We start from the raw sequence: 12,409 nt of genomic DNA on the forward strand, positions 1-12,409 counted from the left end.
CACGATGCTGCACCATATGTAGTCTTCAGGATATAGTTTCCAACCAGTAGCTGCCTGTCCCACGATGGCCTCCAGATACACTTGCTGCAGGTGTAAAAAAAAAACAAAAAAAAACTGCTTCTAGTCCTTCGTAAGATGTTGATAGATGTCCAATCGTATGGCGCACAATCGTCCCTCTGCTGTGAATTTAAATGACTTTATGACTGGTAAATGTCCAATCCATTTGAAGTGGGAGGGCAGCAGTGAATAAACGTTTGACATTTGCTGCCACTCCTCCCACTTCAAATGGATTGGACGTCTAGCGCTGTCAATGGCAGCCAATAAGTTAAGCGGTGAATAGAATTACAGGGTTTGGCAAAATCATGGAAACCCCATACATTTTGGCATCATAATCATTGAACATAATTGTTAAAGAATGGACATTAACATTCTAATGAAGTTGAGCATCTTGTATGGCCTCACAATCCCCAGACCTCAACCTTATTGAGCATTTATGGTGAGTTTTAGAGATTCAGTTAAGACGTCGATTTCCACCGCCATCGTCTCTAAAAGAGTTAGAGGGTATTCTAACTGAATAATGGCTTAAAATTCCTTTCACAAGTTCAATTCACAAGTTGTGTGAATCAATACCTCGGAGAATTGAGGCTGTGATTGCCGCAAAAGGTGGACTTGCACCTTATTAAATTAGCATTGGTTGATTTTTTAAAGGTGTTTTCCCTGTATATCATTACTATAATTTAGGGCTGTCAAAGGATTAAAATTTTTAATCAAGTTAATCACAGCTTAAAAATTAATTAATCGGTAATTAATTGCAATTCAAACCATCTCTAAAATATGCCATATTTTTCTGTAAATTATTGTTGGAATGGAAAGATAAGACACAAGACGGATATATACGTACATTCAACATACTGTACGTAAGTACTGTATTTGTTTATTATAACAATAAATCCACAAGATGGCATTAACATTATTAACAGAATCCACGGATAGAAAGACTTATAGATCTTAAAAGATAAATGTTAGTACAAGTTATAGTCATTTTATATTGAAACCCCTCTTAATGTTTTCGTTTTAATCAAATTTATAAATTTTTTAATCAAGAAATAAACTAGTAGCTCGCTATTGTTGACGTCGCCGAGCGGTGACGTCACATGGGCTCCCTGCCGTTCTTCCACAGTGTAGTGATTGAAATGCACCACAAGGTGTCAATGGCGAGTTTTAAAATACTTAGAAATCAAGCCAATGAGTGTGTTTTGTCCCTCGACTGACGCCGTAGTTCCCTGTTTACTGGTCCATCGATTCACGGTCATTTGAGTGCTGGCTTCACAACGTACGAGACCTCTGATAGTTTGTATATTGTGACTAAATATTGCCATCCAGTGTATTTGTTGAGCTAAACGAGAGCTAAACGAAATGTTTGAATAGAGTTTGACTAAAGTCTGAGTAAGTTTTATGTGTGTTTTGCATAGCTATTTTGATTGGAAATGCCAGTTCTCTTTGCATTGTTTAACTGTGTGAGAATAGGGCCTCATTAATACAGATTGAAGTGCTTTTCTTTTTGTGAACATTATTTTTGTTGAGAGATAGGAATATTATTTTTGTTTTACTTTCACTAAATGATACTTATGTTTGTTGTGAAGGACTTGCCGAAGCTTATGCCAATAAACGGCGCGGTCCAATGAACGCCTGTGTCCACTCGCCTTTCTCTGCCTCTTAGCTACTATGGCTACGTTCATACCGCAGGTCTTAATGCACAATTCCGATTTTTTGTCAAATCTGTTTTTTTGGCATGCCTGTTCGGACTACCTTTGTCCATTGAGGCCGTTCAAGTATTACGCATGCACACTAATTCGCAGTCCGACACGTGCTAAGCAAGAAGACCCGATTGCGCAGAAGCATCAAATCGAATGACCACACATGCTGGCTGTCATCCTTCATTCCAGGGTGATCATATTTTGATTTCCAAAAAGAGGACACAAATAACAGACATAAATAATCCCCATTTAAGCTTATATTCAAAGTTGATATGGATCGATAGCATGCACGAACTGTCCGTGCATGTCACACACACACACACACACAAAACACACACACACACACACACACACACACACATACTGGCAGTTTGCCCCGACTCTCGGCCGTGTAAGCAATCTTGAAATATTGCTCATATACATAGAGCAGAGAGAATCCCGATCATTCTTAGGCTTATCCTCAACCCATTTTTATTTTTTTATGACTGTTGTCAAGTCCGACCCTTCCTAAAAAGCCGTGTTCAAGGCAAGCTAGGCGCTAACACACAGCTGCACCGCACCCATAGTGCGTAGGGTGACCAATTGTCCTCTTTTGCCCGGACAAGTCCTACTTTCACGTAGTATCCTCGTCGTCCGGGCGGGTTTTATAAATTCATAAAAATGTCTGGTTTTTATGATTTTTCACAGGACCAATTTGAAGAGAATCCCTCCGGCCGCTGTGTGGCAGCGCCTGCCTGCGACGACATGGCTCCTAGTAGTAGATAGGGAAGGAGTAGTTCTTCTTGTTTTTGTTGGCAGTGTACCCCTATCATGAGGCATTACCCGCATCTATTGGGTTGATGATTTGGCCACAACGCCTGAAGTTTTTTTACGATAAATACGTATATAATGGCAACTGTTGACTTCTGTCGGAGCTTTGACTGTAAAATCCCGTTTGGTGTTGCATCGTTGCGCTGCCGATGATTGTAAACTTTTATAGCAAAGTTTGATTTTTGCCTCAGCTAGCTATCAGTAAGCTAAACCGAGCTAGGCATTATAGCAGGGGTCCCCAAACTTTTTCCTGTGAGGGCCACATAACCCTTCTCTTCTCTGATGAGGGGCCGGGGTCAGTTTGTAACAGAAAAAGTGTGACGATTGCAGGAGTGCCTAAATGTAAAAATGTATTGTTTTTCAGAAAGCCACAATCAAATAACCCTTTCTGGATTCTTCATGGAACCAAAGTAAATAAAATAAAAATGATATAATATAATATAGTATAATATAATATAATTAGGGCTGTCAAACGATTAAAATTTTTAAGCGAGTTAATCACAGCTTAAAAATTAATCGTAATTAATCGCAATTCAAACATCTCTAAAATATGCCTTATTTTTCTGTAAATTATTGTTGGAATGGAAAGATAAGACACAAGACGGATATATACATTCAACATACTGTACATAAGTACTGTATTTGTTTATTATAACAATAAATCAACAAGATGGCATTAACATTAATATTCTGTCAAAGCAATCCCTGGATAGAACGACTTGTAGTTCTTAAAAGATAGATTTTAGTACAAATTATAGAAATTTTATGTTAAAACCCCTCTTAATGTTTTCGTTTTAATAAAATTGGTAAAATTTTCAATCAAAAAAATTAACTAGTAGCTCACCATTGTTGATGTCAAGAATTACACAATGCTCATGGTGCATAAAATCAGTCGCACCCAAGCGCCAGCAGAGGGAGACAAAAAACACAAGTAACAAGTGGACATGACACTGCTGTCATTTTAATCTGTTTGAGCGGGGCATATGCGTTAATTGCGTCAAATATTTTAACGTGATTAATGAAAAAAATTAATTACCTCCCGTTAACGCGATAACTTTGACAGCCCTTAATATAATATAATATAATATAATATAATATAATATAATATAATATAATATAATATAATATAATATAATATAATATAATATAATATAATATAATATAATCAGGGGTGCACATAATTTTTTTGCCCAGGTTCTCAGAGGAGGACCTGGAGATGTGACTTGGTCCTCATTGAGCTTGAGAGCCGACCCACCTGATGCGATAAATTTATGACAAGCTTTACTTAGAGCCAATTAACTTTGATTAATTATATTAACAGTTAATGCTTGATTAACATCAACTGGCACAACAAAATTGCCATTACTTTGAAGTGAAATGTAAAGAAATAAACATAAAAGCACCAATTCAAAATAAAGGGCATTATGCGGCTCCCACATTAACTCCAAGCCTTTTTAAAAGTGGGATGTCCTCCTCATAAGACCTCATTGAACGTGTATGTTTAGCTTTGTAAAATGCGAGCAAAAACACGTTTGTCAGTGCATGTCGCTGTTCATTACCTTTATTCCGCCCTATTCCGCCACATGTCCATAGGGCGAGTGGGGTCCTGTTTGACATCGATAGTTTGCTTAATTGCCACATGCTCTCTGTTTTTTTCGTGCTTTTCAAAGTTTGGATGGCTGAAATTCTTTGACCCTACATAAAATGCGTTGCTCTAATCGGCGACATTGGGATTCTCACGGCACATTTTGTACCGCATTTCCGTGCGAGCATCATTCACTTCTAGCCATGGTACCTCCTGTAGCCACTTTTCAGCAAAAGTCCTTTTTTTCGGTAGCTCCGGTGACGTCTCTGTCGTCTGTCTGTCTTTTGACGGGGGTGGGGGAACACGGAAGTAATTACTCAGTGTGGCCTGCCTCATCGACATTTTGAGAAGTTATTTTCTCGTGTCCGCCGCAAATAGTGGTCAGCCATCGGTACGCAAAAGCGTATGGAAGCCGTTGAGGGCCAGCGCGTTTGTCTACGTCCAGTACGCATGTGCGGACCACTTATGTGCACCCCTGAATATAATATAATATAATATAATATAATATAATATAATATAATATAATATAATATAATATAATATAATATAATATAATATAATATCATGTAATATAATATAATATAATAATACTGTATTAATTAAATAGATAATAACCAAATAACCATTGCTCAGTTCTTCACAGAAAAAAGCCAGGACATAAATAACTCTATTGGGAAAAAAAAAAAAAAAAAAAATTTTTTTTTTTTTACAAATTTTTTTTTTTTTTTTTTGTTCAGGGGGCCGGACCAAATGTGGCTGCGGGCCGTATCCGGCCCGCGGGCCGTAGTTTGGGGACCCCTGCATTATAGGAAACGTAGTTTTGAACTGCTACGTTTGGAAACATGCTAGGTGAATAGTTTGTCAGTTTATTTCGGTTTTTGTTTGTGTGCAATCTAGACCATTGAATGAAAATATTAATTGAATGGGAATAACAATTTGTCAAGGACAATTGTCGTGATAGTAATTTATAAAAATGTTTAGTTGGCACATAGCCTACTGTGTATATGTGGATTGACTGGACTATAAAATATATATATATTTTTAAGTCATTATTTTTTTTCAAACTGCATTTTTTCATCCAGAGTGAGGGGCACACTTTAAATTTATTAAAGTGATATAGGCATCTTTGAGTGAACTTACCGTAAAATCCGGACTATTGAGCGCCCCTGATTACAAGCCTCACCCAGTACATTTTTAAAGAAAAAAGCATTTTGTACACACATAAGCCTCTCCTGCCTATAAGCCACGTGTGCCCACAAAATAAACTGAAATATTTATAAAGGAATACAGTTTTCTAAGTTTTAATACCATACTTTAACGAATCGGGTTATGATATAGTGCGTGACTTACAGGTAAGGGAGGTGCAGAAGAGCAAGAGACGTGCTGTTGTTGCGGGTGTGTCTGTGTCTGCACGTCGGCTGCTAGAGGCAGCAGTCGTGTGTTGTTCGACGAGTTTCCAAAATAAAGAATTGCAACCTAACTTAGCGGGTTACTCTTTTCATCGTTACAATACCTTCAATTTTCTTTCCAAACAGTGCCAGCAACACGGCAATTAGCTGACTCCTCAAGCTCACTCATAAGTGTGTGTCGTCCTCTTCGTCACGCAGCAGACCGGCTTTTGGAAACCCATTGGTGATGGCGGATTTTTTTCATGCTGCTCCATGCTGTCAGACTTTTGCAAAAGTTGCTCTTCGCATACGGCCACTTTTGTAAACGATCTGACGCCGCTGGCCATCCAAGCCTTCAATTCAACTCGGCACGTCATATCCATTCCTTCTAGCATTTTCCATCATGCGGGTATGCTAATTTTACTAATGCACAACGATGAGGGTCTGCTACTTTTATTCGTGCACAAAGCACAAAATTAAGATACGGGTAAGAGTGCAAACTAGCGTCTTCCTCGACACATATATTGCTCGTGTCTTACACTTACATTTTATGCTCTAGCGCTCCTGGCGGTCGTTAGAATAATTGATAAATTGGCTGCATCATTGGATACGCCGCAGGATTCAAAATGAGGGAAAAAAGTAGCGGCTTGTAATCCGGAAATTACGGTAAGTAAAATTCAAGTATCTTGAGGCTGGGCTGAGTGTCCTCTTTTTTGGAAATCAAAATATGGTCATCCTAATAGTGCGCCGTTTCTCTCTCTCTTTGATGACGTAATTGCAGCATGAATTCTAATTTGGGAGACTTAACAGTTCAGACCGCACGCGACATTCTGGAAAAATGTGGCCCAGATCGTATTTACGTAAACCACATAGGAAAGTGACCTAGATCGGATTTGAAACGGTCCACTTCTATGCGACTTGTCCCGTTCAGACCGTCAAGTTAATGCCTCACTAAGTCGGACAAACACGAAAAAATCGGATTCGAGCATTAAGACCTCCAGTATGAACCTAGCCAATGTGCAAAAAAAGGTGTCATTGTAATCTATTTGAGGCAATGCATGAGTGGGTCATTCCGCGCATGCGTTAAATGCGTCAAATATTTTAACGTGATTAATTAAAAAGATTAATTACCGCCTGTTAACGTGATAAATTTGACAGCACTACTATAATTATATATTGTATACCGTATAGATCAGGGGTGGGCAAACCGGTCCTCGAGGGCCGCAGTGTGTCCTGGTCTTTGTTCCAACTGATCCAGCACTGAGCTTTTAACCAATGAGGTTTCAATGGAAACAAGAAGCACCTGACTGCAATCAACTGATTGCACTTATAACACACCAGATTGGTGAAAAGGTGTCCTCTTGATGGGTTGCAGCAAAACCTGCACCCGCAGCGGCCCTTTGTGGAATAGTTTTCCCACCTCTGGTATATATATATATATATATATGTATACATACACACAGCCGGTATTGGATTCGGGAGCCAAAAAATTGTTTCAGTGCAGCACAAGCTATAATTGCCCAAGGGCGGAACTTGAAGGATGATGGCGGAGCGGTTGCAACTGGGCACAGGGGCCTGGATGGGGGAGAGGTGAAAAAAGACAACACTGAATGTCTCAGCCTATAATTTGTTACATTTGCTTTCCACAAATCGTTGATTTCGTGAATACGTAGCCCATATCTAATAACTAATATGAGGTTGTCCGCTTATAAAGCATGTCATGGTCTATCCAAACGCAATCATGATTGCAGCTAATATTTTAGGACTGACAGTGAAGTCGTAGATGTGAATTATTTCAATATAACATTGCGCGTTTATGTTGTACTGGCTTCATTTGCTCTCACATTTCACTTTGTAAGGTGCAATTTCATTAATGGAAAGTTAATAGTCTTCAAAGTAAAACTAACTTGCCTTACTTAAGTCATCAGTCAATTGAGTGAGGAAAAAGGTGTTGGAATGATTAATTTGAACAGATAGCATGGCTAGAAATGACAACATACAGACAAAAAAGTGGAGCTGCAAAGAGGGAAAAAGTGGAATACTGTAGCGTCGCTAGAGGCACTGCCTGTTTCCCAGCCTGCTTACAGTTCCATCTATTTAACACGAGAATGCCCAGCAGAGGTCTATTTGGTAGGGATGGGCGGATCGATACCAAAATATCGATATTTCGATCCAGCGCGTTAAGTTTTAGGTATCAATCCCCAACCAAAAGTATCGACATTTGGAATTAATATATTATATTTTCTTTGTCTATTTTTTGGGTATATTTTTGTCCATACTTTTTGTACTACTTTCCCTTTCGCGTTCCACACGCACGTAAGTAGTGCACGCACATAAGCAGTGCACCAGCGTCTGCTCCCGCCCCCATTTACAGTACGTCCCTATCCTGTGTCGATCAGCATGCTTTTCCTCCGCCCCTCACGAGGCACCAACACAGTCACACATGTTACAAACAATGAAATGCTTGATTTCTTATGTTTTGTTGCTATTTATTTTTATTTTGTTAAAGGTCTGTTTCAATTATTTCAAAATCTGTTTGAAAATTGTGTTAGTAAAATAAAATTAAAAAACGGCAAGTGACTATTGTTTATTGGATTTGTTTTTAGTGATCTATCATTAGAGGGCGGTAACATGTTATTATTTATTTGTTCTTTAATTAGATCAACAATATTTAACTAAGGTATATTAAAATTTGATAAAATACAAAGTGTAGCAGGGAAATGTTCTGTGCATATGAATTTAAGGGTCATGGTTAAAGAGTGAGACTGACTAATCAGATGTTGTTGATGGATTGGTTTCTGAGTTTGTAGGGAAACAGCTTTGCTAGTTATTAAAAGCAGCAGTTTTTCCATTGCAATGCATATTTGACACAAAGAGACTTTTAATAGTTTTTGAGTGCTTGCTGTAGTTGTACATTAGACTTCATCAGAATGGTTGAGAACTCTGCAGTGTTGTATATACAGTATGTAATATACTGTATGTATATGAACTTCCGGTATCGATATCGGATGGGGATGGCAATATTTGGCCTTGGTATTACTTGGTATCGGATAGAATCCAAAATCACTGGTATCGCCCATCTCTACCATTTGGCCTTTCCCAATACAAATGCCCATGCCCCAGAATTCTGGGGCTTCAAGTGTGTGATTGGTGCAAAGACCTCTGGGTACACTTCCCACTTTGGCTTTCTTGAGCTGATTTGTCTATTTTGACTGTTTTTAATTGTTTTAGTACCCTTATATCCTAGCATGGCGATTATAAAGTCCTTTACAGATAAAATCTATTATCATTAGAGTGATTATTAGTGGCACCATAACTGTAGATAGTTGGTGAAGTCATCAGATGGGTGAGTGTACCATCTGCACAGGTGTTTGAGACGTGAACCTGATTTGTTATGTTTACTGAAAAGAAACAGAATTCTTTTGTCAATGCTACAATGCAGGTAGAGGACACATTATTTTCTCCTTACTAAAACATGTTGACCAAGGCCATTATTCATAACAGTGAACTTGGCCTGCCATCGTCAGCTTTTAGGTAGGAATTATAACAAACTAAAATACTTTCTACCAACTGCCCAGCAGTAACATCTGCATTCAGTGAGGTTTGCACTGCCCTGCTTTTGTTTTTGACTTAAAATTGAAACTAACTAAAACCACTTGAGGAGTGCTGTGGAATAAGAAAGACTAAGTGGACTTGCCATGATGTCCATTAAAAGTGAGAAAGCAATGAAAATGGACTTTTAAAGCATCGTGGACGGGTTGTTGGTGAGTAGGCCTATCATACTTAAATACTGAAACTGTATTTTTCTTTGAACATATGGGCCACTGGGCCAGTTTTACTAAGCTTCAGAGGTACTCAGCTACTAGGCTAGTAGTTTAATATGCTCAGATTAGTTGAAATTAGGGTGACCAAATGTCCTCTTTTGCCTGGACAAGTCCTACTTTCACGTAGTATCCTCGTCGTCCGGGCGGGTTTTATAAATTCATAAAAATGTATGGGTTTTATGATTTTTCATGGGACCAATTTGAAGAGAATCCCTCTGGCCGCTGGTGGCAGCAGTTGACATGGCTCCTACTAGAAGGGAGGGAAGGAGTAGTTCTTCTTGTTTTTGTTGGCAGTTTACCCCTATCATGAGGCATTACCGCCATCTACTGGGTTGACGATTTGGCCACAACGCCTGCCCAGTTGTTAAGTTTTTTACGATAAATACGTATATAATGGCAACTGTTGACTTCAGTCGGAGCTTTGACTGTAAAATCCCGTTTGGCGGCTCATCGTTACGCTTCCGATGATTGTAAACTTTTATAGCAAAGTTTGACTTTTGCCTCAGCTAACTATCAGTAAGCTAAACCACGTTAAGCATTATGGGAAACGTAGTTTTGAACTGCAACATTTGGAAACATGCTGGTTAAAAAGTTTGTCAGTTTATTTCGGTTATTGTTTGTGTGCAATCTAAAACATTGAATGAGAATATCAATTGAATGGGAATAACAATTTGCCAAGGACAATTGTCGCTATAGTAATTTATAAAAATGTTTAGTTAGCACATAGCCTACTGTGTGTATGTGTATTGACTGGACTACATTTCAATGGGTCTGCATTATATACATATGTATATATATATATATATATTTTTTTTTTTTTTTTCAAAAATGCATTTTTCCATCCTGAGTGAGGGGGCACACTTTAAATATATTAAAGTGATATAGGCATCTTGAGTGAACTTCGAGTAAAATTCAAGTATCTTAAGGCCGGGCTGGGTGTCCTCTTTTTGGAAATCAAAATATGGTCACCCTAGTTGAAATAGTTAAAGTGGGTCTCAAAATTATGTGGCACAATCGGTGATGCTGAACATCTTTGAATTTTTGTGGTTTTGTGAATAGGGGCCAAGGTTCTGGCTGTTGTTTTTGGTTGTTTTCCATTTGGTTGTTCTATTGGTTCATTATCCTTCATGTCCATTTGATGCAGGCCCGGCCCTGGGTGACTAGCTGCGCTAGGCGATGTGTAGCTAGGAGCCATTAATTAATTAACTAATTTGTTAATCAATCAATATTAATTTTTAATTTATTACGAATTAAAAGTCTTTTTTAACAAGTAATTTTAACAAATTAAAAGTCTAATCGGCTTGATGTTGTCCGTGACGCTGGTCGTGTTCACATTGAGCTATTGTAAAGCATGAAATAAAAACTTGGAAGTTATATACAACACTTTTATCCAGCTAGTTATTTATCTTTTATTTTATTTTTTTCTATTTTTTTAAATATACCACAATGGTTTTTTGCTCATTCTTTTTGAATCACCCTTGTACATATTTTTTATATTTTGCCAAAACACTGTAGAAGCTATTGTTTCTAAACATAAATGAATAGCAAATTATACCTATAGCACTTGTTGCATTTTGTTTATACAGTAACACAAGCACATTCATATCATTTTCTTAAATAGCCAGCGAATTCTCTAGACTGTTTGCCTCTTGGGCTTCATGACCACTTGAAAGCGTCATGGAGCAAATGAACCACCATGAAGCTTTGAATCAATTGGCTGCAAAGCTTCCTTGCTTCGAGAAGTTTCATTTGGACATCACATCGATGTAACCACTGTACTTGATATGTTAAAAAAACATAGTGTGAGAATATTTTTTACATGGTATTTTTTTATTTTTTTTTTACCCCAAAAGAAATTTGGCACCCACGCCACTACATGGCGCCCTAGTCTACCGCTTAGCTTGCCTATGCTCAGGGCTGCCCTGATTTGATGAATTTCAAAATGACATATAGTACTTGTTCTTTGTCGTGCTGAAGCTTATAAGCCACGTTGTTGTGTGGGCATGGGCAAGTTGTTAAAAGATGTGATGAAGATCTGTATTATTTGGCTTTAGGGGCCCCGGTCCTATTGCTCACCCCGGGTCCCGATCTGGTTTGTTCCTCCACTGTAACTGCCTATATTTACTCACTACCTTCCATTGGGACCGATACATGTCAAATCAGTTTTAACTTAAAATATAGTGAATATTCCTTAGCAGACACTGAAGTGTTTAATGTAAAGTGGAGATTTTTAACTTCTTGAATGAAAACAGCAGTATTAATTCAACCTGTTTAAGCTACTTTTAGGTTTTTAGAATGCTAATATTTTTGTTGGATTGCAAAAGACTTTTCCGATGAACAAAATGCATTTCTGTATTTTAGACACACTCAAAAAATTGATGGGGGGTTGGTTTCTAAAGCAGTTTAAAGTTTTTTTCTCCACAATTCTGCTCTAAATAGCTCTCAATCCATGCACACGTTATGACATATTTGGAAACAAACATATGAGTTTCTTTCACGGGGACTTAAAACAGAGCAGCTCATTGGATGGGGTTTCTTTACAAACCCTAACCAGGTTTCTATCTTCCACCTCACGAGTGTCTTTTCATAAACAATCACTTCCTTTATTGCACTTGGACAAGCTCCAACATAGTGCAGCCCCAGGTTCCTCTTGGTTTATTTAGCGGCTTTACGTTTTTTATTGGAGTTTCATCAAAGCCTGCGGGCCCTATTGACAGCTTAGCTGGGAAAGGGAATTGCTGTGGGAATGTAGGACAGGTGCATGCGGCGCCAAGGTCGCAGAAAAGTATGGCATGCCATTCTCCGGTACTGTTGCACAACCCGCACCTCATAAGACTGCAGTCTGAAAATCTTTCTCTCAAACAACAAGATATTGTCTTGGCTTGATCACACGTCAGTGTCTATTGTGCTCGTGCCCCACTTCTCAAGTCGCCTGGCTGCTGTCGGTTCAGCCAGTGCATGCACACACTCTAATTGGGTTAAACACAAAGACCCAAAATAGGTTGCAGCCTCTTCCTGTAGGATCCCGCCAGTTCCTCTTGTCGC

Source organism: Corythoichthys intestinalis, chromosome 10 (assembly GCF_030265065.1).
Source record: "Corythoichthys intestinalis isolate RoL2023-P3 chromosome 10, ASM3026506v1, whole genome shotgun sequence".
NCBI lineage: Eukaryota > Metazoa > Chordata > Actinopteri > Syngnathiformes > Syngnathidae > Corythoichthys > Corythoichthys intestinalis.